This window comes from Sus scrofa, chromosome 10 (assembly GCF_054392235.1).
Source record: "Sus scrofa isolate SSC_HxYL_T2T_F1_AM1 chromosome 10, Sscrofa_HxYL_maternal_Yorkshire_Landrace_v2.0, whole genome shotgun sequence".
NCBI lineage: Eukaryota > Metazoa > Chordata > Mammalia > Artiodactyla > Suidae > Sus > Sus scrofa.
Window position 1 is genome coordinate 67095001 of NC_139392.1, and position 26895 is coordinate 67121895.

At 45.6% G+C, this 26895-nt stretch overlaps 1 long non-coding RNA gene across 2 annotated transcripts in view; it reads right to left on the bottom strand.

Moving 5' to 3' along the window:
- Positions 1-18954: 18954 nt before the first annotated feature.
- Positions 18955-26895, bottom strand: part of LOC146399480 (uncharacterized) — a 32536-nt gene continuing 24595 nt past the window's right edge. Inside the window, exons 3-5 of one of the 2 annotated variants that reach the window (XR_014817822.1) lie at positions 26492-26704; positions 21181-22000; positions 18955-20628 (exon numbers count right to left, since the gene is read on the bottom strand). This is a non-coding gene — a long non-coding RNA (uncharacterized LOC146399480). Of the gene's footprint in view, positions 20629-20678; positions 22001-26491; positions 26705-26895 lie in introns of those variants that run through there. The other variant, XR_014817821.1, reaches the window with a different exon arrangement.

Consider the following 26895-nt stretch of genomic DNA (forward strand, 5'->3'; position numbering starts at 1 on the left):
ATCCATGGGTCACGGGTGGAGCTTGAGGCTCGAGGATACAAGACATCTCTCATCAGGAAAGCCTGCGGACTTGGTTTATCCTGCTCTGATGGTTCTGCTTTGCTGTCTTCAAACAGGGCTGCCAAATAGCCATCTTTGTGGATCACTCGCACCATTTTTGCCATATTTCTATCTCCCATGTTTTTCTTTTCTTTTCTTTTCTCTCCTCTCCTCTTCTCTCCTCTCCCCTCCCCTCCCCTCCCCTCCCCTCCTTTTCTTTTCTTTTCTTTTCTTTTCTTTTCTTTTCTTTTCTTTTCTTTTCTTTTCTTTTCTTTTCTTTTCTTTCTTCCTCTCTCCCTCCCTCCTTTCTCTCTCTCCCTCCTTTCAAAAGCATATGGAAGTTCCCAGGCTAGGGGTCAAATCGGAGCTGCAGCTGCCAGCCTACACCACAGTCACAGCAACACCAAATCTGAGCCTCATCTGTGACCTACCCTGCAGCTTGCAGCAATGCCAGATCCTTAACCTGCTGATCGAGGCCAGGGATCAAACCTGCACACTCATTGATACTAATCAGATTCTTAACCCGGTGAGCCACCGCAGGACCTCTCCCATGTTTTTTCTGGAAATTATCTCACATTTAAAACAAAATTTAAAAATGGCTTCAATCCCTGACCTGGGAACTTCCACATGCCTCAGGCCATGGCCAAAAATAAAATATAAAACAAAATAATGATAAATAAAAAGAAAGGAGACTATTTAAAAAAAAATCCCTTCCTTAGCTTATTATCTGTAAAATCCCACTGCTTTGGGGTGCTGTTTCTCCCTCCCACACGTTAAGATGAAAAATAATTCAAATTGAAATTATTGCCCACCGTCCCCAACAAACTTCATTTCAAACTTCACCCTGCCAGGATATATGTGCTACCCAAGAGTTAAAAAGTGGAATGGCTTGAAGAACAGTGAATTAACTTGCTGTCCTCTAGGTGGATATTTAAACCCTGTTAACCCTGTAGTAGGAATGCTGAGCCCAGTAACCCCAGGCTGGGGTGGGAACCTGCTGGGGAAGGGGGGTTGTCTGGGCAGTTTCCAGACTGTGCTCTGTACTCCTGACCCTTATCTCTGGAATTCAACGGTTGAGCACAAAAGAGGCTGACACAGAAAGGCTCTGTTTGATCACAGTTCCTGGTGGTGGCAAAAGGGAAATACACGCCCATAGTGGCATGGTACGCCAGGGCTCCTGGTACTGTCACATCCCTGCGTCCTTCCCACCACACACACACACACACATATACACACACTCATAAGCCTGTTTGTAGATGGAATCCCAGTTAAGGTAAGCATGATACTTTAAAAGCAAAGCCTTATCTTTGCTCTCATCAGGGCCCCTTGAAAGCGCATGCCGTCTGGCTGGTCTTTCTTGAGGAATCTGTTTTTTTTGTGGCAGCTGTTGCACCCAGTGAGTCAAGCCAATAAACTATTTTGACAGCCTCTGCTTCTTTTATTCTTGCCTCTCTCCAAGCCTGGATCTAAAAGCCCCAGACATGGCCCCTCCCACCCTCAGGCTGAAGGCAGGCAGCCTCTGTCATTCGGTAATGGTGCCATTCATTCTTCAGCAAATCAGGAAGTCCAGAGCCAGAGGAAATCAAGGTCAGCTTTCCAATGGACGGGTTGACCAATGCTTTTACCCAGGAGGTGCAAGGTGCCTGGTGGGGTAACTTCACCAGGTATGTCCGCCCATTGTCAGTCCAGCTCTGGCAGTCAAACATGTATTTTTTTGGAGTCTTGTTTGAATCTTCAGTATTTTGGTCTTTCCAAGTTTTCCATCCAAAGCTCAATCTCCAGAGGGATAGGGTCGCATCTCAACTTGACACCTAGCAGGGAGAGTCAGTACCTGGTTACATGTCACACGCAGCGGAAGGGGTGGGATTACCTGGAGGGCGTGGCTCAGGAAAATCAGATGAAGAGATGCTGTGAGGAGAGATGAGCAGGTGCACCGGCAGCCACTCTTGCCGACCTGGGCTGGGCAAAGCCCATCCAGCAGTCACCGCAAATGGCTTGTCTGTCTGAGTGAGGACCCCTGAGGTCCGCAGGAAGGAAGACGTTGCCCACTCCCTGAGCTTCCCACCTCATTTTCAATGTGGAGAAAATGCAGAAGTTCGGCCATTGTTCCAACAGGAGCCTTCTTTGATTTCTAGGAGAGGCTTTCCACAAGATGGTAAGACAATTCATAGAGAGTCTGTATGTTCCACAGAGAACCTGAGACTGGTGATGGAAAAGACAGACACATAAGGAAGGGCAGGTGGGATGAACAAAGGCAGGAAGAGGGTGTGGTCCATCGGTCCTGGGCTTAGGAGGAGGCAGAAGAAGGGCTACAAGATCAGCTTGAGAGGCATTTTTGTGCAAAGGCACACCTCCCAGTGTCAAAGTGCAATTCAGAATGAATGTGGATTTCAGAGAGATTGGGTGACCCATCGTGAGGGGGAGCAGCTCTGGGATGTGGCTGGACACCTGGGCAGAATGGCCAAGGTTTTCTATAGAATTTTGTGGACCACGAAAGCACTAGGTAAGATGTTACTGAGCTCCTTGCCCTACTTCTTGGTTTGCTGAATGCACTCAATTGACCCATGTCTCCAACCCTCCCAGTTAGAGCTTCTGTCAGTTTGAATCAGAGAGGCCTGGGTGCTTATCTTGGATCAAGAACGAAAAATATATGCATTATAGGTATTACGCCCATAAAATTAAAAGTAGGAATTCCCGTCATGGCTCAGTGGTTAACGAATTTGACCAGGAATCATGAGGTTGTGGGTTCGATCCCTCGATCCGGTGTTGCCGTGAGCTGTGGTGTAGGTGGCAGACGCAGCTCAGATCCCGTGTTGCTGGGGCTCTGGCACAGGCCAGCAGCTACAGCTCTGATTAGATCCCTAGCCTGGGAACCTCCATATGCTGTGGGAGCAGCCCCAGAAAAGGCAAAAAAAGACAAAAAAAGTTAAATTAAATTAAAAGTAGGTGCCTACTAAAAATATAGGCTGTTGGGGTGGCCATTGCGAGACATACAGACTGGGGGCCTTAGACAACAGAAGTTTATTTTCTCACAGTTCTGGAGGCCAGAAGTCCAAGATCAAGGTGTGGTCAGGTGTGGCATCTTCTGGGGCCTCTCTTCTTGGCTGGCAGATGGCCTCCTTCTTGCCAAGTCCTCACATGGTCTTTCCTCCTTGTGTGTGCACCCCTGGTGTGTCTCTGTGGGTCCCCCTCTCTTCTTGGTGAGGAAAGCAGTCAGATTGGATTAGGGCACATCTTGATGGCCTCATTTTATTTTATTTTATTTTTTAAAATGTTTTGTCCTAGTTGATTTATAATATTCTGTCAATTTCTGCTGTACCACAACGTAACCCAGTTATACATATACATACATTCTTTTTTGTCATATTATCTTCCATCATGTTCCATCACAAGTGATTGGCTAGAGTTTCCTGTGCTGTATAGTAGGACCTCATTGCTTATCCATCCTAAACATAATAGTTTGCATCTACTCACCCCAAACTCCCTGTCCATCCCGCCCCTTGGCGTCCACAAGTCTGTTCTCTATGGCTGTGAGTCTGTTTCTGTTCTGTAGTTAACAGCCCCGTTTTAACTCAATTGCCTATTTAAAGGCCGTGTCTCCAAATGCAGTCACATTCTAATGTATGGGAGTTAGGGCTTCAACACATGCCTTTAGTGGAGGACACAGTTCAATCATAACAGTAGCAAAAAACCTTGGAGGACCTCAAGGACACAATGATTTTCTTCCAGACATCTTCAGTATCTTGCTTCTTCCTAAGAAGCATCTTTCCAGGAGGTAGGGACATCTTGCTTCTCTTTCCTGAAGTGCCCCCCCCCCCGCCACTCTCCCTTGACACGATGCCTTCCTCGTGACTGGGGAGGAACATTCCAAACACGTCTCCTGACTTGCAGCAGGAAAAACCATGCAATACAAATATGGTGTATATTTAGCATGACATGTAAATATTTGATCGGCTCTAAAGTAAATAATGTATTTATTTGAAATATCAGTATAAATATTTTATAGGCTGCAGCAGGCTGGCCACTGTGGCATCTGGTATGCTTGGAGCTGCGCACAGGACTGATGGCAGGCAAGGTCAAGGTCCAGGTCAAGGTCAAGGGAAATCAGAACAGAACAACTGTTCATCAGGCATTGGAAAGCATCTCTTTGTCTCCCTGCCTGGAGGTACAACCTGCTCTCACTCAGGACCAACTCCGCTTGCCTGAGAGGAAGGGGAACAGGACTGGGTTACAAGCAGCATGTAAAACCCTAAAGGTTTGAAAATTATTTCATCTATTTATTTATTTTTCTTTTATTTTTGTAAAAAATAATATATGGGCGCTTTTTTTTTCTTTTTGGGGCCGCACCCACAGCATATGGAGGTTTCCAGGCTAGGGGTTGAATCAGAGCGGTAGCCACCGGCCTACACCACAGCAATAGCAACACCAGATCTGAGCTGTGTCTGTGACTTACATCAGAGCTCACGGCAAAGCCGGGTCCTTAACCCACTGAACAAGCCAGGAATCGAAACTGCATCCTCATGGATACTAGTCAGATTCATTTCCACTGAGCCACTTTGGGAACTCCCTATTTTTCTTCTTTAGGACAGAGCCGGCAGCATATGGAAGTTCCCAGGCTAGGGGTTGACTTGGAGCTGCAGCTACAGGCCTACACCAGAGCCACAGCAACACCAGATTCAAGCCGCATCTTTAACCTACACTACAGCTCATGGCAATAGCAACTCCAGATCCTTAACCCACTGAGTGATGCCAGGGATTGAACCTGCATCCTCATGGATACTAGCTGGGTTCTTAACCTGCTGAGCCACTATGGGAACTCCCTATATTATTTATGTGTTCAGTATATTATTTATTAGTTTATTATCTGTCTCACCTACAGGATGCCAATTCCAGGAAGGTTCACTTTCTCTGTCTTGAGTATCACCATATCCCAGTGCCTGCCAATGCAGACACATATGAGGCAGTCTTGACTATTTCTGAAATGAAAAAATCATGAGATTTTGATGCCAAACCAAAGAGTGTTTCTGCTACTACACACATTTCAAGACACTGCAGCCCCAGCCCCACCTTGAAAGGGCCAACACTTTTAACCTATTAACCATGCAAACCTCGAGTATGAGTTTGTTCACGTTGATGACAGGAACTGGCTAATGTTAGCTGTGCAGGACGTGTGGGTGCTGCTGACTTGGAATTAGAAAGCATTTTGGATCCCGGGGCCCAGGTGGGTGCCAGTCCAGTGGGGAGCTGTCTTGGAGGCACTGGGAGCAGACAGAAGCCTGTCACAGTTGGAGATGGAAAGGAAAGCCTGAGCAGAGGATGAGAGGGGTATGGGATGGTACTAGATCTTTCCTACCTTCCCAGGTTCACCCAGGAAATGCCCCTTCACGAGCATGACCATGAGTCACTGAGAAATTAAATGCAACCAATCATGTACTGTTCCAGGACTAGTTACCAAGAGTTTTCACTCCATTCAGAACATAAACACTGTATAAGCAGGACTTGCCGCATCCCAGGCACGGTTCAACCTGCTTTCCGTGTATGAATTCTTTTCATCCTTAGAACAATCCTCAGCTTTCAACAACTAGTGGAAAGTTGAGGTGAGAGGGGAAGGAAGAGTATTTGCCAGGTGAGCAGAATCTGCGTGGAGATGCGTCTACCACTCACAGAATCACAGAGCCTGGCGAACGAAAGTGTCCAGAGAGCCCAGGTCCCACACATCCGCCTGACAGGTGCAGGGAGAGAGTGGTTTCCAGGTACCCACCCTTGGCACTCCCCCAGCTCATTGTCACATGTGAAGCCATGCATTGCCCTGTGCCCCACCCAGGGGCAGACCTCTTGCCAGTCTCTAGGACATGGCTTTGTTCAGTGGAGAAGCATTGGGTAGGGAAGGGACAAGAGAAGAGACAAAGAGAGAATCCTTTTTAAGGATCATTTTTCCCTTCTGATATTTTGGTTAGAACAGCAGAAGGCAATTGAGCAATCAATCTCAAGCTTTTTAAAGGTCACATTCTGTATTTAAAATCAAAGCTCTAAGTCCGCTGCACCAGAATGCCAACAGAGAGCTTTGCTGCCTTCTATTTCGTCCAAAAGAAAGAACAAGGTCCTTCCTGATCCTGCCCAGCTGTGTCCTGAGATGGTTTTGAAATGCCATCTGAGCTGCGCTGCGCTGACCACATGAGTCCCACTGCTATAGGGAGTGTAGTCTAGCACCTGTGCCCCATTTTCCCGTGGCTCCAGGGTTCTGTGGATGAGGTCACAGTGATCAGATTGTCTCGCATGATGGGGAAGGCACATTGTGGACCAGAGTTTCTTCTCTGTGCCGGAGAAGGAGGAGGGACTCCCAGAGGCCCGGGGGGTTCTCCAAGGCCAGCTTTGGGGAAGAGGACACACTCCCCACAGCCCCTCCCCCCAAGTGCTGCAGTCGAGTCAAGACAGAGCACAGTTCCTTGCCTTCCTGTGTATAGCCTGGACTGGGCTGCAGCATCACCCAGGTGCGTGTCCAGATCATTCATCTTTAAGAGGTTCTAACCCAGGTGGGGCCCTGGTGCCTACCTGTACCTTTCACATCACTGCCAGGTGACCCAAGTCCCTAGCTGGAATGGACGTGAGCTTTGCATTTATAGACCAGTGCATGCTAATCATACTTGAAGCACCATGGAATCCAACACAGAGTGTTTTGTTTCCTTTCTTTTCTTCTTCTTCTTTTTTTTTTTGTCTTCTTTTGGTTGACTTCGTCTTGATGGTGTCAGCTTGTTAGGCTGAATCTTCAAGGAACAAAAAGATTCTCTTTAGTTGAGTTTGGATAAATAAACATTAAGTGAGTGATGGCTATACTTACGTTGCCTCTATGGTTTTAGAGGAAAATATCCATTCAGCATTAACTACGTGGCAGGTGCTTGAGAAAAATCTTTATATGGGAGGTAATAGAAGCAAGAGCAAGAGACTCCCAACTCAGACTGGGAGCACAGGGGAGGAAACCGGAGAAGGTGACAATGAGACTACAGTTGATTGACACTCCACATTTGTATTTTTAAAGTTCCTCCTCTTATAGAAAATCCTGCAAATCAGATTTACACAGAGCTGAGTTCAAATGACAGCTCTGACTTATACTCTGTATTTGTCAGGATAGACTAACTGCTATAACAAACAGCCCTCACATCTCAATGACTTAGTGTATTAAGTGCTGATTTCTTGCTCATAACACAGCCCAGGGCAAATCAGTGCTGTTCTCCACATGGTCATTCACGCCTCTTATATAGCTCTTCCTCTTCTAGGACCTCATCTTCCTTGACATTTAGTTTCAAAGGAGAAAGAAAGACAGTGGAGGGGACATATTGCCTTTAAGCTGCCTCTGTCCAGAAGTGATCACACCACTTCTGTTCCATCTCCATTGGTGAGAACAAACCACATGGGCACCTTGATGCAAAGAGATGGGGCTGTGCCATCCAGCTGTGGGCCCAGGAAGAGGATGTGGGTGAGTTTTACCCACATGAGCAATGTCAAGTCATCAAACTCCTGGGAATACGAGACACTGTGGCTGAGACCACAGCTTCCATTCTCTAGTAAAGCAAGGATTGCATCTTGGGTACCTACCTGCTTTTTTGTTACCTGAGAGCATTTCAACCATCTGCCAACATGATCACATCAGTCAACTGGTCAACCAACATATTGCCAGCCCTGAGCTGGTCTGTGAACTCAGCTGTGGTCTCTGTTCTGATGATGCTGACACATGCGGCTTCTCCCCAGAAGAATCTGTAATATAGTTCATAATTTTTTTGTGTCTTTTTTTTTTTTTTTTCCCCTAGGGCCACATCCGAGGCATATGGAGGTTCCCAGGCTCGGGGCTGAATCAGAGCTACAGTTGTCAGCCTATGCCACAGCCACAGCAAAGCAGGATCCAAGCCACGTCTGTGACCTACATCACAGCTCACGGCAATGCTGGATCCTTAACCCACTGAGTAAGGCCAGGGATCGTACCCGCAATCTTATGGTTCCTAGTTGGATTCGTCAACCACTGAGCCATGATGGGAACTCCAGTTATTTTAATTGTAAATAATTCTTTAGAGTAAATTATATGCATATTAAGAGGGTGTCAAGTAATTTTTAAGCAGATTCTTGCAGACTGACTTTAACCTTTGGGTCTCACGTGTTTTCTTGGAGCACTGAAATGATGCTGCTTTTTCATGCCTGGAGATAACCAAAGACCGGGTCATGAGGATCAAACTTGCCCTGCTGTTTTGCTTTCACAGTGTGAGGTTGTCCAGCATAAAATACTCCAGATATGTTTCCTGGTACAACATGCCTTGAAAATTACATGCTTTCAACTCAAAGCATAATTGGATCTAAGAAACTCATGTTCATGCTGTTTTATAGAATGTTTCTCATAGCCTGTGGCCTTTCGTCCCACCCCCACCCCCATCCTTGAATGCACAGAGAGGAGATTAAGCCTCAAAAGAATCTGAGTGTAATCTCTGAGTGGCTACAGATGGGTCAGGAAAACCCAGTCTCCACAGCCGGCTGGATACAGTTACCCAGCACCACATTTGTCACTGAGTCCAGACTGGCAGTGTTTTTATAGACAGTGGGAATAAAAAAAAGGAAAGATAAAATTTATGGATGTCCCATGGTCCTCGCAGTAATCTGACAATGACAACCTTTGGTGTTAATAGTGTGGTAGCTCTAGACTGCCCCTTTGGAGTCGGGAAACGAGGACATTTAAAAGAAATCAAAGGGCAACTATCAAACAAGAAATGCCTCTTCCATCATCTGCTCTGGTGTCTCTGTAATCCCCCATACTTTAGTCTGAGAGATCACTTGAGATTCTGGGGGCCTTTCAGGAGATTATCTGTATCAGTTAAGGCTTTGAAGTAGAGGCTGCTGGCATCTCATTACGGACAGAGATCAAAAACGAATGCAGGAGTGCAGTCCCTGGCCTGCAGGGCCTCATTCACACATCACAGAAGCACTAAATTTTCAAAGTCTGGGACAATCTTCATGTACTACCTGCTTGGCCATAGAGAAATCTTCCTGCGTGTCTCTCCGGGCCCTGCTTTTCTTTCAGCCGGTGCTAATTCCCTCTGTTTTCCCAATATTGAGGAAATCTTAAAGGTTGTCATGGCAGTTCTCGTCTAAGTTAAGAACATGTTTTCAACACTTTGGAGAAAGGGAAAAATTAAGCCTCCATGAGGTTGAATAGTTTAATTGGAAAATGAGCTGTTGTTTGGAAAAATGTTTTCGCCCCGGGTCACTCTGCAGTTCACTGGTGCCGTGGTGGGTTTAGCCCCAGAGTGAAATTGTTTTACTTCCGGTCTGAATCTAGGCTGGAAGGGGTCTGAAGAATATATAAGCTTTGCCTCTCGGTGTTTGTGACCAAGAGTGTTAATTAGCATGTTGTCTCCTACCTGCAAGGCTGTAACCTGGTGGGACATTTCCTGGGATGATGGAAGGGAGACATAGGAAATCTAAGCAGGTGTCCGGATTGCTGCTTAGATTTTTCTAGAAAACATCTCACCTCTGGGGAGGCAGGATGGGGCCAGGTTGACCTTGTGAACCCTGGGTTTTTGTTCCCTTGCCCTCTCTATTTGCAAAATATCAGTGTTAGTGCACTTGACCTTGGGTCAGATTTACTCAATGACATGCCAACCCAGAATCAATTCACCTACCTTCTCAAATCCATACTCTTCCACTGGGTAAATCCTACCCCTCAACTCTTGAATGCTGAGGGAGGCAGTCCCAGAATTGTATTTTCATCATCTCCCACATCCTTCTATGTTTCTCCACTTGGTTCTCTTCCCTCCTCCACATTTAAAACCTTTTCACTCTTCTTAAGGTCCCTATTCACCACCTCTTCCATCAATCATGGCTAATTATCTTGTTTCCTCGTCTTGGTGGAAACAAAAGCCATTGGGTGGAAACTCCTAAATTCTAACCCACTCTATCTCCCCCACCTGTAAATGTCCCCACACCCTGCCCATCCTCATTCCTTCTGTTGAGTACCAAGAAGATATATGTCCTTCCTCTTGCCCCTGGCCAGCCCCACCCTTGTTCAAGACTCCACCCCCTTCCTGCTCATTAGAAGCCTCAAGGCATCTTCTCTCCTCCTCCTGCATTTGCAGCATCTCCCATCAAATGGCTCTTTCTCACTTGCCTTTGTATATGTTCAGAAATCTCCCACCTGAAAACCTGAAAAGCTAACAAACCTATTCCTTAATGCCACATTTCCCTCTCTTTCTAATCCTCACTTCTGTATCTTCTATCAGTTTGAGTCTCCATTCTTCATTACATACATTTTCTTCTGGTTTATCTTCCACTTCACTGATATTTTCTTCATCTGCATCTAAATTGCTCTTATTGCCTTGAGAAATAACCTGCTGTTATCTTCACTGGGTTCATAATATTGGTTTTATATTTTTCAGTTCTAGAATTTCTCCTTTGTTCCTTTTCAGATCTTCTTTGTCATGTTTCAAACTTCCCAATTCTTTTTCAAGGTTTTTAATCTTTTTCTTATTCCTCTTGAACATAGTAAGCATAGTTATTGAAAAGACCGTGTCTAGTAATTATACCATCTGGAGTTCCTCTGATTTATGTTTTTTATTTATATTTCCTTTCTTTTTTTTGGTTTTAATTTATGTTGTCTTATCTCTATTTTGTGCCTGTATGTACTTTATTTTTGTACTACACACTGTATTTGAAAAACTGTGGAAATTAACGTGAGGCCTTTTCTTCCAGAGTTTTTTCTTCTTCTTCCAGGCACCTGGGTCCATTAGTACTCTTGGGACATCTAAATCCAATTTCAGGGACTGGGATTTTCTGTGCCACCTGGATTATCTGGAGCTGACCTGAAATCCATTTGAGAGCTGATTTATCTTTCTCCTTGTGTTCGTCTCTTCTATGTCTTAACCAGAGAGTGAAGGGTTCACCAGAGAGAGACTCTCACACTTAGTGAGTTTTTCACAGTTCTTTCTTCCTTCCTTCCTTCCTTTCTTTCTGGCCATACATAGTGTATGGAAGCTCCCAGGCTAGGGGCTAGGCTGGATCCCTGACCCACTGAGCCGGGGCAGGGATTGAACTTGCATCCTCATGGATTCTAGTTGGGTTCGTTAACCACTGAGTCATGAAGGGAACTCCCTGCACAGTTATCTCTATCTTCCCAGTCTCTCAAGGCTTATCTTACTTTTGTTTTGGCTTGATTAAATCTTATCTTGATTAGCTTTTTGAAAACTTCAAGGATTTTTTAAAATAGTTTTTTAGGCTTTCTGATTGCTTTTGGCAAGAAAACTTGTTCAAATTGTCCCAAGGTTACTATTACTGTCACTCCCTCACTGAGTCCTTTTTCTGGGGTTCTGTGAGTTGTGTGACTGAAAGATCTATATTCAAGTCCAGTTTTTATTGCTAATAATGAATTTTGGTGAGTAACCTCATCTCTCTGAATTCCATTTTCCTGTATCAGAGAATTCACTTAGATGATCGTTAGTTCCCTTACTAAAGGTCCAAATTTTTATGATTTCTTGGCTCACTACTTCCCAAAGAGAAAATTATAACAGGTTGAGAACAGAGTTCTTTGAAATTGTGATAGTTTAAACTTAACAAATGCATCAAACATATCTTCCATACTCTAATTACAGTATGTTGGTTGGAAAAATGTTTTCTGAGGTTCAAGCCAGTGACTGCCTTTGATTTTCATATATCTGAGGAGGGAGGAAGCCTGGAGCTTGTCTGTGTCATCAAGTGATAGGAGCCACACCGCTTTTACTAAAATTTTTAAAAATTAAAGTATAGTTCATTTACAATGTTCTGTCAATTTCTGCTGTATAGCAAAGTGACCCAGTTATACATATACATACATTCTTTTTTGTCATATTATCATCCATCATGTTCTATCCCAAGAGATTAGATATAGTTCCCTGTGCTGTAGAGTAGGACCTCACTGATTTCCATTCTAAATGTAACAGTGTGCATCTACCCCCAAACTCCCTGTCCATCCCACTCCCTCCCCCTCCCCCTCCCCCTTGGCAACCACAAGCCTGTTCTCCATGTCTGTGCATCTATTTCTGTTTTGTAGATAGGTTAATTTGTGCCACATTTTAGAATCTACATATGTGATATCATATGGTATTTGTCTTTCTTTTTCTGACTTACTTCGTTTAGTATGAGAATCTCTAGTTGCATCCATGTTGCTGCAAATGCCTTTTTTTTTTTAATTTCTGAGTAACAGTCCATTGTATATATGCACCACTTCGTCTTTATCCTTTCCTCTTTCGATGGACATTTAGATTTTTTCCATGTCTTGGCTATTGTGAATAGTGTTGCTATGAACACACCAGCTTTTTCAGAAGACAGAATTTAGTCCTGTAAATGGTTTCCCAGGTACCGGGTATTCTAAAGGCAGAAAAGGAACCTTAAGGCACCAACTGCTTTGTTGCAGCTATTACCTCTATAGCTGGGGGGGGGGGTGTCAAAGGAAACAGGATGAAATTAATCAAGCATAAAAGTTTGGAGGGAGGCCTGTGAAGCTAAAACTGGGGCTTCTGAGAAGGAGCCCTGCAGGTGCTGGTGCCTTAGGAACTTTGAGGAGACCCCCCATTATCTGGTCAGGTGTCACTGGAGCCACAAAAATGCTGGCCCTAGGCATGCTAGAAATCCTGCCAGCTGGAATCAGTGGCCGATTCGGGGAACAAACAGCTTTGCCCAGGGAAAGACACCAACAGGGAGGAGCCAGGCTCCTCTCTACTGCCCCCTGCTGGCGGAGCCTCACACAGACCCTGCTGGCAAAGGCAAGCCACCTGCATCAGCATCGCAAAGCCAATGATAAAAGGATGGGTTCAAACTTGACAGAGAGTATTTAAACAACCAGCACTCCACCTTGGTGATCTGTGCCAGGTCGGGCTTATTTTGTGATGTTGTCAGGTGAATTTTTGGAGTTTTAAGATAATAGCTACACTTATGCCGCAAGTGTTTATGTTGTTTTACCTGGCAATTATGTCTAGATAAGAAATATGGGTTCAGTAATAGCAGAAGAAAGTGAACCTTTGGAGTAATCATGGAAAAGACAGCCACTTTAAAAAGCAAAAGTTGGAGATCCAGTTATGGCTCAGTGGTAACAAACCCAACGAGTATCCATGAGGACATAGGTTCAATCCCTGGCCTCGCTCAGTCGGTTAAGGATCTGGTATTGCCATGAGCCATGGTGTAGGGTGAAGATGTGGCCCAAATATGGCATTGCTGTGGTTGTGGCTTGTGGCTGTTGCAGGCAGCTGCAGCTCTGATTCGACCCCTAGCCTGGGAACTTCCCTATGCCATAAGTACAGCCCTAAAAAGACAAAAAAAAAAAAAAAAAAAAAAAAGAAGAAGAAGAAGAAGCAGCAGCAGCAGCAGCAGCAGCAGCAAAAGATTAGTTCTTCTTTTTTTCATCACACTTGCAGCATATGGAAGTTCCCAGGCTAGGAGTCAAATCGGAGCTGCAGCTGGCAGCCACAGCTACAGTCACAGCCACAGCCACAGCAATGCTGTGGCTGCATCTTTGACCTACACTGGCAGTTTGCAACAACACCGGATCCTTAACCCACTGAGCAAGGCCAGGGATTGAACCCACATCCTCATGGACACTAGTCGGGTTCTTACCCCACTGAGCCACAGCAGGGACTCCAAAGGCTTAGTTCTTTCATTCTTCTTTTCAATGTATTTATTTTTTCCTAACGGAGGAACTGCCTTCTCTTGTCTTGCTCATCCAGGTCACCCCACTGGACTGTGATACATCATCAGACAATTCCTGCCCCTATGTTCCCACCCTAGCAGCATCAGAACATCAGTCCGTAGTGCTGAGACTCTGAAGGCTGCCTATGATTCATATACTCTAACATGAGCCTCTGTCTAAATACAGACAGACTCCAGGGGAGCCTTTCCTCAAATGACCTGTGATTAATCTTGTTACTTGTAAACAAATAAGCTCCTTTCAGTTTTAGTTTACTGTGTTTCTCTGCCTTTGCCTTTTCTCGCCACTATATAAGGACTGGCTCAAATCATGTTTCAAATTTCATTACAAGTCAAATTTCATTACAATGAACTCTGCCTGCCATAGTGTCTAACTGATCTTTATTATTGTGAAGTTTGTTACATCCAGTGATGTTTATTGTTAATCAAGCATTTATTTGAGTTTCAAAATCCTTCTGTTCCACTGAGACCTGATTGAATTGGTGATGCTCATTTTACAATAAATGAGTTATTTATGTATGGTGGTGTGCTCAGAGTTTTTCCAAACCAGTCAAAGACATGAGGGCCCCATATGCTAGAAATTTACACCTAAAATAGTCAGCACGGGCACTGCCATCTATGCAGCTAAACATCTTTATACATTGACTGTAAGAAGCCGGCATCAACCATGAGCAAAGCAGAAGTATGATGTCAGTCAAGCATAGACTTGGAAGTTCCCATTGTGGTCCAGCAGGTTAAGAACCCAACATGGTGTCCTTGAGGATGCGGGTTCTGTCCCTGGCCTTGGTCAATGGGTTCAGCTGCAGTGTAGATTGAAGGCGGGGCTCAGATCTGGCATTGCTGTCGCCGTGGCATAGGCTAGCAGCTGCAGTTCTGATTCAACCCCCTAGCCTGGGAACTTCCATATGCTGCAGGTGTGGCTGTAAAAGGATAAAAGAAAAAAGAAAAGAAAAAGGGGGGAAAAAAGCATAGACTTTGCTGTCTCTTAGGAATAATGATAATAACAAGGATTTCAAAGTCTGAAATGCTTTATGCCGAGTCAATCAAGCTTCTTCAGTTTGCAAACAAGAAAACGCCTCCTCAGCACATTTAAGTAGACACAAAATTAATTGAAAAATATTTAACAGTTCACAGATTCCCTGGAAGGGCCAGAAGAACAGTCTTGAAAATAATGTATCCAGGAACAGTGAAAAGTATATGGCCATGCTAATTAATGGCCATAAAACTTCAGTGAAGCAAGATGAATCATCTTGAATAAGATTATGAATAAGCCCTAAAGATCTCTGTATAGCCTCATACTTCTGGTCAAGGGTAGTGTGCAGTCTACTTTAAAAATTGTTAAGGGAGTTCCCATCGTGGCGCAGTGGTTAACGAATCCGACTAGGAACCATGAGGTTGCAGGTTTGATCCCTGCCCTTGCTCAGTGGGTTAAGGATCCGGCGTTGCCGTGAGCTGTGGTGTAGGTCGAAGACGCGGCTCGGGTCCTGCGTTGCTATGGCTCTGGCTTAGGCTGGAGGCTACAGCTCCGATTCGAGCCCTAGCCTGGGAACCTCCATATGCCGCAAGAGTGGCCCAAGAAAATGGCAAAAAGACAAAAAATAAATAAATAAATAAATAAAATAAAATCTACAGTCATTATAAAAAAAAAAAAAAAAAGGTTAAGGAGTTCCCGTTTTGGCTCAGCACCTTAAGAACACTACATAGTGTCTGTGAGGATGTAGGTTCAATCCCTGACCTTGCTCAATGAGTTAAGGATCCGGTGTTGCTGTGGCTATGGTGTAGGCCAGCAGCTGCATCTCTAGCTGGGGACTTCCAACGGCCTCAGGTGCAGCTGTAAAAAGAAAAAATAAAAGAAAATAAAAACTGTTAAGAAGGTAGATCTCATGTTAAGTGTTTTACAAGAATAAAATAAAATTTAGAAAAATAAATAAGAACAAGAGTGCAGGGCAGAGTTCCTGCTGTAGCACAGTGGGTTAAGAACCTGACTGCAGTATCTCTAGTCTCTGTGGAGGTGCAGGTTTGATCCTGGCCCAGCACAGTGAGTTAAAGTATCTGGTGTTGCCACAGCTGCCACATAGTGGCAGGTACAGCTCGGATTCAATCCCTGGCCTGAGGACAGCCGTTAAGACCAATAAAACTAAAAAAAAAAAAAATCAAAGCATAGATACTGAAAATTGTCTTTTTTCCCCTTTTTTTTTTTTTTTTTCTTTTTTTTGCTCTTTAGGTCCTCACCTGTGGCATAAGGAAGTTCCCAGGCTAGGGGTCAAATCTGTATTGCAGCTCCAGGCCTACACCACAGGCACGGCAACACTGGATCCTTAACCCACTGAGCGAGGCCAGGGATTGAACCCTTAGCCTCAAGGATACTAGTCAGGTTTGTAACCTGCTAAGCCACAATGGGAACTCTGAAAATTTGTCTTTTCGATACTGAATTTGGGCCTCTAGTAGCAGAGATGCTGTCTCTCTGGTCTCCAGAAGCCTAAGGTGTCTACTTCCACAGGGAGCTCCGGACAGCAGGGCCATCTGCTACAGCCTCACGTAACTGCATCTGATTGGCTGATATCTAGGTCCCGCCCCCTGTGTCCTGGCTGCCAGTGAGGCTGAAAAAGCGTGTCCCTGCCTGCAGGAAGGCTGAAGGAGCAGGTCTCTGAAGGAGCAGGACAGCCCTGACAGGTAAGAGAGGGAATTCCCAAACATAGGGGAGTATTTAAAGGTGCTGGCCAGCTAAAAAGAATGGAAAATGTCTTCAGTCATTTCTCAGTGTCTGAGTACTTGGCATCTGCGTTGTAGTAACTCAGGGTGTAGAAGAAAAGTCAAGATTTCTGAGCCCTCCAACCAAATCTTATAAACTAGAATCTCTGCAGGGGAATCAGTGCCCTTCATTTCCCACAGGCTTCTCGGGTGACGGGGATGAATGCCATAGAGGGAGAATGCCTGCATGGTTTATATATTTTTTTTTCCAAAGCACTTGGAAAACTTGTATTTGATTTACTTTTTTCTTTTTTCCACCCCAAGTGTGGTGCATGTGGAAGGAGCCAGGTCAGGGACTGAACCCGTGCTACAGCAGTAACTAAACCACAGTGGTGACAACACCAGATCCTTAACCAGCTGAGCCACCAGGGAACTCCTGATTCACTTTTTTTTTTTTTTTTTGTCTTTTTGCCTTTTCAATGGCCACTCCCACAGCATATAGAGGTTCCCAGGCTAGGGGTCTAATGGGAGCTGTAGCCACCGGCCTACACCACAGTCACAGCAAGGCGGGATCTAAGCCGCGTCTGCGACCTACAGCACAGCTCATGGCAACGCTGGATCCTTAACCCACTGAGCAAGGCCAAGGATCGAACCTGCAACCTCACGGTTCCTAGTCAGATTCGTTAACCACTGAGCCACGATGGGAACGCCCCTCACTTTTAAAATTGAATAAGAAAAAGCTAAAATGGCTACTTCTATTGGAGATCAGAATCTCTGTAATTCTACAAAGAGAGGTCTTCTGCTGTGGATAAGAAAGATGATAAACATCTGCTCGCTCATTTTGCTACAGGAGGAGCATCAAAGCAGGAAGACAGACAGTATTATGGTGTAAGAGCCTGGACCCTGAGACTAGCTGGGTTAACTCGATCTCAATCAGTAGTGTGTATCTGGGTGTATTTTCCCAAAGGCGGCCACAATATTTCCCACCCCACGTGCTGTTCTAGAATCTTTAAAAATTTTGGCATTCCCCTCATCAAGAAATGGAGACAATTTCTCCTCCTCTGGAATCTGGGTGGGCCTTTGCAGCAGCTTCAGCCAGTTGAAGGTAGCTGAAGTAATGTTTTGTGACTTCTGAGACAAAGTCAGAAAAATGCCCCATGCTTCTACTTGGGACTCCATCCACCATACTATGAGGAAGCCCAAGCAGCCCTTGGACAGCCCAATTCTGGCTCTGCGGGAGGAGAGAGGCTGGGACCAGCAGCCACCGTCTCCCAGGGCCTTGTCTTGCTCCACCTGGGCCTTGATCAGTCTCAAATCCTGCATCCACTTGCTTAGACTCCTGTGATGCAACGTGTGGAGGCGTCATGGGCAAGTGTGGACAGGCTGAGGGGCCACTCGGAGAAGCTCAATGATGGACCACGGGAAGTCCAATGAACCAGCCATGTGCAGGGCTGACTTCAGGCTCACGGAGAAAGACTTGATCCCAAAGCTGTTTCAGGTACTGGCCCCTTGGTGCCAAGGTCAGAATGGGGGCTACAGAGAGAATGCTGCAGATCCCAAATCAGAATGAGCAGGATGAGCCAAGAAGGCGGTGGTGGAGTATAAAGAGAACTGCCAGCCTTGCCCCACCTCGAAATGACTGCAACCCTACACTCCTAAACCAGATGCTTCAGGGGCTGTGGCAGGACCAGGAAGCCAGCATCCACACAGCTCAAACACCAGGAGTTTAACGGGACCCAAGCATGTTGGGTCCTCATCAGTGCCCACAGTCACAGGTCTTGGGAGCGCTTTTAATCTGTAAGAAGAACTGGAGCTAGAGCTGTAAAATGGACCATTTTATTGGTGCCCAGAAATTTCTGGGAGACAAATAACCATCATTTTGTAAAATAAAGTTTCTTCTATAAATAAACAAACAAAAGCAGAGAACCGGGGGCCTCTGGCTTACAGCCCTGGCTGACACCCCAGGTGACAATCTCCCAAACATGTGAACCATTGTAAAAGTGGACTCCCAGCCCCACCTTGATACCACATAGGGCAGGGGCAAGTCATTCCTGCGGATCCTTGCCAGAGTCGTGGATGAGTGAGAACAATTAATAATTACAATTGTGTTTTGTCATTAAATTGGGGAGGGTTTTTTTGTGTGTAGCAATAGATGACGGATAAGGCGATGCATGAATTAACCTCTTTGTGACTCAGTTTCTCCGTATATAAAAAGAGAGCACAATTAGGAGTTCCCGTTGTGGTGCAGCAGAAACGAATTCGACTAGGAACCATGAGGTGTGGGTTCGATTCCTGGCCTCGCTCAGTGGGTTGAGGATCTGGCGTTGCCATGAGCTATGGTGTAGGTTGCAGACACGGCTTGGATCTGGTGTTGCTGTGGCTGTGGTGTCAGCTGGCAGCTGTCATTCTGATTCGACCCCTAGCCTGAGGACCTCCATATACCGCGGGTGCAGCCTTAAAAAAAAAAAAAGGCAAAATAAATACATAAATAAAATAAAATAGAGCACAAATGTATCTACTTCATAGAGTTTTAATAAGAAGCAATTTGAAATTGGCATGACATTGTAAATCAGCTATACCTTAATAAAAGTTAAATAAAAAAGAATTAAGTTATTTATGTAAAGCACTTAGAAAATACCCTGCCCCTAAGTGCTATATGATTGATTATTAGAAGAAATAGGGGAAGGTGGATGGGTTAGCCAAAAAGAGCACTAAAGGCAATCCAGAATTCCTTTAGACATATAGTAAAATCACCTCAAATTTCACATATGAGATGTGGCGATTTTTTTTCTTTTTTGGACGCCCTGAGGCATATGGAGTTCCCGGGCCAGGGACCAGAGCCCAACCACAGTTGTGACCTATATGCCACAGCTGTAGTCACCCAAAGATGACTTTTTAAAAACATAGAACAAATTATACCAGTTTTAATTCTACCTATCACTTTAGTGAAGCTAATGTCAATGAATACTTATTTAATTTAAATGCATTATTTATGCTTACCATGAATCATTTATTCGTACCATTTCTAAGTCAGACCTTAGAATCTAGATCCCCAGTTCTGAGTCAAACTGCTTTTTCCTTGGGAGAAATGAATCTGACTAGCATCCATGCAGACGTAGGTTCGATCCCTGGCCTCACTCAGTGGGTTAACGATCCGGCGCTTCCGTGAGCTGTGGTGTAAGTTGAAGACACGGCTTGGATCCCGGGCTGCTGTGGCTCTGGCGTAGGTCGGCAGCTGCAGTTCCGATTCGACCCCTAGCCTGGGAACCTCCATATCCCGAGGGTATGGCCCTAAAAAGACACACAAAAAAATTTGCTCTTTCCTTTAATTGAGTGACCTTAGCCAATCTCCAAAGACCTAGTAGCTTGCAAATAAACAGTTGGGACAGAAAGCTGTCCCATACGACACAAATGTTAGCTCTTCCTGTTCTTCTAACACATGTTTGTTTTTTGGCCATGCCCATGGCACAAGGGAAATTCCTGGGCCAGGTATGGAACCAGTGCCACAGCAGCAATCCAAGCCACAGCGGTGACAAAGCCGGATCCTTAACCCACTGAGCCACCAGGGAACTCCAGCACATGGTTCCTTACCAGGCAGATGAACTGAAAGAATATCTGACCCTGCAGCGCAAATGTGATAAACTCTCCCTGGGCACTTAGATGTCATAGCACCATTGTTGGGAGGGCTGGACTAGGACCCTGGAGGACAGGCGATCCTCCCGGGGCCCCAGCCACCCAAATGGTGACATGCCTCTTGTCTCCACATACCTCAGAATAACTTGGAAGCCACTGTATTTTGTTATCTGTCACTGCATAGAAGTTGTCCCCAACAGAGTAGCTTAAAACCACAATCACTTATTATCCAACAGTTTCTGGGGGGTCAGGGATTAAGAACGGGCTTCCCTGGGTGGTTCTGGGTCAAGGTCTTGCAGGAGCCCCAGTCCAGCTGTTGGCCGAAGGACAAGCTTGCCTGAAGGAGCTTCCCATGTGGGTGGAGGCGGGAGGCCTTTGTTCCTCAGCCGAGGGCCACATGCTACTGCCTGCTGCATGGCCTCCTGCTGCCCAGAGAGCAAGTGGCTAAGGGCCGAGTGAGAGAGAAGCTTAGGAAGAAGCCAAGGTATTTTTTTATAACCTCATCTGGGATATGTGACATGTCGGCTCTGCTGTTGTGTTATTCCATTTGACCCACTGACCCAACCTGGTACAAAAGGGGTGGGACCACACTGGGGCCATTTTACTTTCTTTCTTTTTTTTTCTTTTTTTTTGGTCTTTTTAGGGCTGCACATGTGGCATATGGAAGTTCCCAGGCTAGGGGTCGAATGGGACCTGCAGCTGCCAGCCTGAGCCAGCCTATGCCACAGCCACAGCCACAGCAATGCCAGATCTGAGAAATGGCCAGAACTGAGATGTGCCAATGTGCTCTAGACTCTGTCCCCTGGGGACCCAGCCTCAGTAGTTCCTGGGGTCTTGGTAAAAGTGCAGAATTTCAGGGTCCACCCCAGACCTTCTGAATCAGAATCTACATTTTTTTTTCCTTTTTTTTTTGCAGCCACACCCACAGCATATGGACGTTCCCAGGCTAGGGGTCGAAGCCTACACCACTGCCACAGCAATACCAGATCCAAGCTGTATCCTTGACTTATATCACAGCTGGTGGCAAAGCCAGACCCTTAACTCACTAAGTGAGGTCAGGGACCCAACCCGCATCCTCATGGACACTATGTTGGGTTCTTAACCCACTGAGCCCCAGGGGGAGCTCCCAGCATGCATTTTAAACAAGATTCCCCGGGGGCCTGTAAGCACGTTACAGTTGAGAAGCTCTGTTCCAGAACCATCCCTGAGAGTGGTCCTTGCATGTCTCAATGGTATGTGGGCACCAGGCCAAGCTGGCAGATGGATGTGGGACGTATGGGGCTTTTGAGAGCGGGCTCTCCATCCCTCCTTTCCTCCCTCCATCTCTTTCTCTTACCTGCCTTGACATCATCTTTTGATTTTTTTTCCTCTGGAAATCCTGAAACGATGGAGACTTGTTTTTGTTTTTCCCCATCCGTTGGAGCCGATCCCTTTCATCTTTGATTCAGCCAATTCCCTTCAAAGCTAAATATTAAACAGATCTGTCTCCTGACAGCTGACCCCAGCCTCGGCCGTGCCCGTGGTCCTCCCCCCGGGGGTAGAGAGTCGAGCCGACAGAGGTGGAAGAGAGACAGGATGGAGCCGGTTCCTGTCCCCTGGGGAAGCCCCAAAGTTGTGTCTCTGCCTTCACTTCAGCCAAACAGCCAGCGTCAAGCAACGAAGAGCTTCTGGAAGGCATTCTTGCAGAAATGCCTTTTTTGCCGGAGGGTGAAAGGCCTTGCTAATTGATTCTGTCTGCCTTTCAGATGAACTTAGAGAGACACAGGAGTTTGAATTCTAACAGAGAGGTAACATTTTTCGATACTGGAGAAAATGTTTCTCTATATGCCATATGACCCAGCTTTGCATATTAGTTTTTTTTTTTTTTTCACCAGCTTGTCATTCTGTCCAGGGAAATGAGTAGCTGAAGTTCACAAGGTTGTCTCTCCTAAAGGAAAAAAAAAAAAAAGATTTCAAAAACCATTACTTAGAGAGTTCCCATTATGGCTCAGTGGCTTAAGAATCCAACTAGTATCCCTGAGGATGCAGGTTTGATCCCTGGCCTTGCTCAGTGGGTTAAGGATCTGGTGTTGCTGAAAGCTGTGGTGTAGGCTGCAGATGCGGCTTGGATATGGCATTGCTGTGGCTGTGGTGTAGGCCGGTAGCTGCAGCTCGGATTCCACCCCCGGCCTGGGAACTTCCATATACCACAGGTGTGCCCCTAAAAAAACAACAAAAAAATTACTTATTCACAGCAAGTCAATAAAAGAGAAAGCTAGTTCTTCCCAAACACTTTGAGACATCAATGGCCCTGCCTGGTGATGAAGAGCTGGGTGCAGGGTACTGTTCTGAAGACGCCTGGCCAAAGAGAACTCACTTCAAGCTCCTCACTGCCCCCCAGAGCTTATACCTAAACACAACATGTTGGAGCTCCCTGGTTGGCCTGGCAGTAAAGGACCTGGCGTTGCCACTGCAACGGCTCAGGATTGCTGTCATGGTTCAGGTTCGATTCCTGGCCTGGGGAACTTCTACATGCTGATGGGTATGGCCAAAACAAAACCAAACCAACAAAAACAAAGAAAAAATTAAAAAAATAAACACAAAGTGTTGTTGGGCTCACCTCTGATGTGCTGTGTGTCTAATTATGAAAATATGGACCAGAAATCAGAGAAATGACAACACAGCCTTTGGTCTTATCGTTTTATTCTGAAATGAGCAGGAGCTAATGGGGCTCTGTAACATTACGTAAACCACAGCACTGTCAGTTTGACAATTTACAATTACAATCATTTAAGATACAGAAAATCTCTCCAGACTCGTGGTGATTGTGAATGACCAACGTTTGTGAGAGAAGAAAATCATAGGAGTCAGAAACCCACCCATAATCCTGAAGGGAAAAAACCTCAAAAGTTGGTAGGGACACCTTTACCTGCCTAAAAGGAAAACTATGGAACATCTATGGATGGGGCAGACAAAGTCTTAAACCCTGTAATTTCGCTTTCATCCCACCTGTCTTGTTCTTCTGGATTTGAATACTGTTGAAGTGAGGTTTATTTTTAAACTAATCTTTTTTAAAAAATTATTATTATTATTATTATTATTTTGTCTGTGCCCAAGGCATGTGGAAGTTCCCAGGCCAGGGTTCAAACCCAAGCCCCAGCAGGGACAAAGCTGGATCCTTAACCCACTAAGCCACCAGGGCACTCCTATGAGAGGTTCAAAAAAACAAAAAATATGGGCTTATACTCTTGCTCATTGGAAATGAGGTGAAAGGGTGAGTTTATTTCCTCTATCAAGTATAAGCTTAGGGAGATCCTGTTGTGGCTCAGCGGTAATGAACCTGACTAGTATCTATGAGAAGGTGGGTTTGATCCCTGGCCTCACTCAGTTGGTTAAGGACCCTCCATTGCTGTGAGCTGTGGCAAAGTTTACAGACACAGCACAGGTCCCCTGTTGCTGTGGCTGTGGCATAGGCTAGCAGCTACAGCTCCAGTTTGACCCCTAGCCTGGGAAATTCCATTAGCCATGAGCTGTGCCCTAAAAAGACAAAAAATAAATAAGAAGTATACCCTTAGGAATTCTTAAAGTGTTTGTAATATAAAGCAGAAATTAGGGATATATTGACTTATGTTGTTATAGCTTGTTTGCTTTTTAATTTAAGCTACACCATAAAGTTTTGTGGACACTATACAATTTAAGACTATTGATAGGTGCCTGCAGCATGGGGAAGTTCCCAGGCCAGGGATCAAACCTGTGCCACAGCAGTGATAACACCAGATCCTTAACCCAATGAGCCACTTGGGAACTCCCAGTGATATGTATTTAATACAGGAAGGATTCTAAATGGGTAGAGGTGAATAATATCCATAATTCTGTGCCTCATTTCTGAGAAACTTACTGACAGTCAAAAATGTACTGGGTTAGTAAAAGAATAATCCCAGAGGGAAATGTTTAAAACAGGAGGGTATATTATCTACTATCCTTTGGAAGGACAGAGAGGGCGAGAGAGAGAATTATTAACCTCATTCCAAGCTCCAGGTTATGTCCTTTCGTTTTTTTTACATCCCCTCCATACATCTCTCTGTAATTTACATATTTCTATAATGGGCCCAAAATCTTTTCAGAACGAGCAAGACTATCACTGTGTTATTTTGATAATTGTTCAAAATTAATCTTTGCATTTTTTTTTAAACCTAAAAACTCTTCTTGAGTTCATTAACCCATGGCTTTGCAACTATTATTAAAAAGCAAGGGCTCCTCCTAGTGATCCCGCTAAACCAATGCACTGTGCTAATTCCAGGTACATGTGTTTGATTTCTGATATAACAGGTTCGCTATCCTTACTAAACACACAAGGCCGATGGACTGTGTTTTCAGAGACCAATAGTGGATATACCTACCGATTTTAATGAAAACTGCAGTAACACTTTCAGGCCACTAGGGGCCCCTTGGCTAGGTTATCTTTCCTGCTCAAGGGAGAGTTCCCAGTGGACCCCAACCAGGCAAAAGGAGGCCCTGCTTGCGCACCAAAGTGGAAGGCTCTTAGGGTAAGAATCAGACTCATGGTGTGCAGTAGTTGAGGATTTCTCAAATTTGATGGTTGTTCAGAATCTCTTTAAAAGGAAAAACAAACATGTACTTTCTCCATGCCAACTCTACAACCAGTTACTCTGCAGTAGCTACGCATTGACAAAAAGATGGCACTGGCTTGTTTACCATCAAAGTGGGTTAAAGTTGGAGTTCCCTGGTGGCGCCATGGGTTAAGGATCTGGTGTTGACCGTGCTGTGGCCTGGGTACGATCCTTGGTCTGCACAACTTCTGCATGCCCTGGGCATGGCCAATAATAATAATAATAATAATAATAATAATAATAATAATAATAATGTGGGATAGTGTAAGGATGAGAATGCCAAGTCTTTTACTGCTGTAGTCAGATATTGGTTGCCTCCTCCTTACCCTAAAAAGAAGTGTAGCCCAGATCACTACTGCCCAGCCCCCATCAAACCCTACATCCCATATCACCCTTTACCCCCTGGGTAAGACAGGGAGGAATACAATAGTGTCTGGGTGGGGTGGGGTGGGGAAGTGCTATTTTCTTTCTCCTTCTCTGCCCGAGTTTATTTATTAAGTATTTCTATTCCAAGTCAGTTGCCACAGGCACCATGGTCTTTTTGAAAGTCATCAGCAGATTTTACATAGACGTCATCTTCCTGGTATTACCGATGCTGAGCCCTGGACACAGCCTACCAGACACACTCAGGTCATCACACAGGACGGGGAATCCCGGGTGGCTTTGCAAGAGCATTGCAGCAGGACCAAGGCTCAGCTGACAGCAGGGAGGCCTCACCTTCACTCTGATGAGGCTACATGATGGTCTATTGTCAGCTTGTGGAACTAGTTTGGAAGGAAGGTGCTGCAGGCTGGTCCGTTGTGATTGGGTGTAAGTACTTTGGAATAGAATACAAAAGTGATGAATCCTCTAATAATTACAGCTGTCATCTCCAGGTTTGATTCAAGGTTTTAATTGTGCCAGTACGGGCAGGTTTGCCTTAAAACGTCAGTGTTTCATCGCAAAAGGCAACTGGTAGGTGTTCCTGTCATGGCTTAGCCATAACAAACCCTACTAGCATCCATGAGGACAAGGGTTTGATCCCTGTCCTAGCTCAGTGAGTTAAGGATCCTGCACTGCCATGAGCTCTGCTGTAGGTCACAGACACGGCTCAGATCCCACGTTGCTGTAGCTGTGGCCTAGGCCGGTGGCTGCAGTTCGGATTCGACCCCTAGCCTGGGAACTTCCATAGGCTGCAGGTGCGGCCATAAAAAAAGAGAGAGAGAGGATTAGTGGACATTTCCAAGCCTTCTCACGCACATGGCAATGGGGTATCAGGGTGAGGGCTGAATATTCGGGGGAGGATTGAGTCGGAGCTTTAGGATGTGGACAGGAGGCAGGAGGTATGCCTGTAAATCCCAACAAAGTCTTAACTGGAGGAGACCAAGTGGCCACAAGTGGCTTGGGTCAGGAGCCAGGGCCCCAGAAAGCAGGGGATGAGCTGGGGCATCCTCCCAGGGCCACTGCAGCTCAGCCTGTGCTTGGTCAGCAGACAAGCTCTTTGCCGCTTCTCCTGAATCATGCAAACAAACTGACTGGGTCAGGATGGAATGGAAGAAGCTGAAAATTAAAGACAATTTTAAAAGAGACATGAATTAGAGAGTTGGAAAGGCCTGTTACATCTGTTTCATTCTCCCTCTTTTTTTTTTCAGTTTCACCTTTTTTGTTTTTGGCTGTGCCTGCAGCATGCGGAAGTTCCCAGGCCAGGGCTCCAACTTGCACCACGGCAGTGACCTGAGCCACTGTGGTGACCTTGCCAGGTCCTTAACCCACTGATCCACCAGGGAATTCCCTATGCCATTCTCTTTTAATTCAAAGGATCATCTCACCGGCCTCTACCTCCTTCCAGCAATGAGACCAGAATGGCTAGTCCAGCAGCTCAGGCCTCCTCAAGCAGAAAGTGCAGTGACGTCCTGGAGCCAGTGGCATGGCCCTGGGCACAGGAGGGCCAGGCAGCCTGATACCGGTTGGTGGCTTTCTCCATCTGTATTGAGGAGGCGTCAGGGTTTGTCCTAACTTCAGCCCGTCATTTTCCTGAAGAGCTGAAAGTGGAAAACAGGGACAGTGACCGAGCCCACAGGTTTCCAGGTTCATTCTATGCCTCCCCGCCTCCTGCCTCAACAACTCCAACCCGGAAGATGCCAGGGTCTTTGAGAGCCCTTGGAGCTCACCATAAACTGCCCTTGGCAAGAACTTCAAGCCGTTTGTCTCGTGGGACAAATCTCTGGTATGT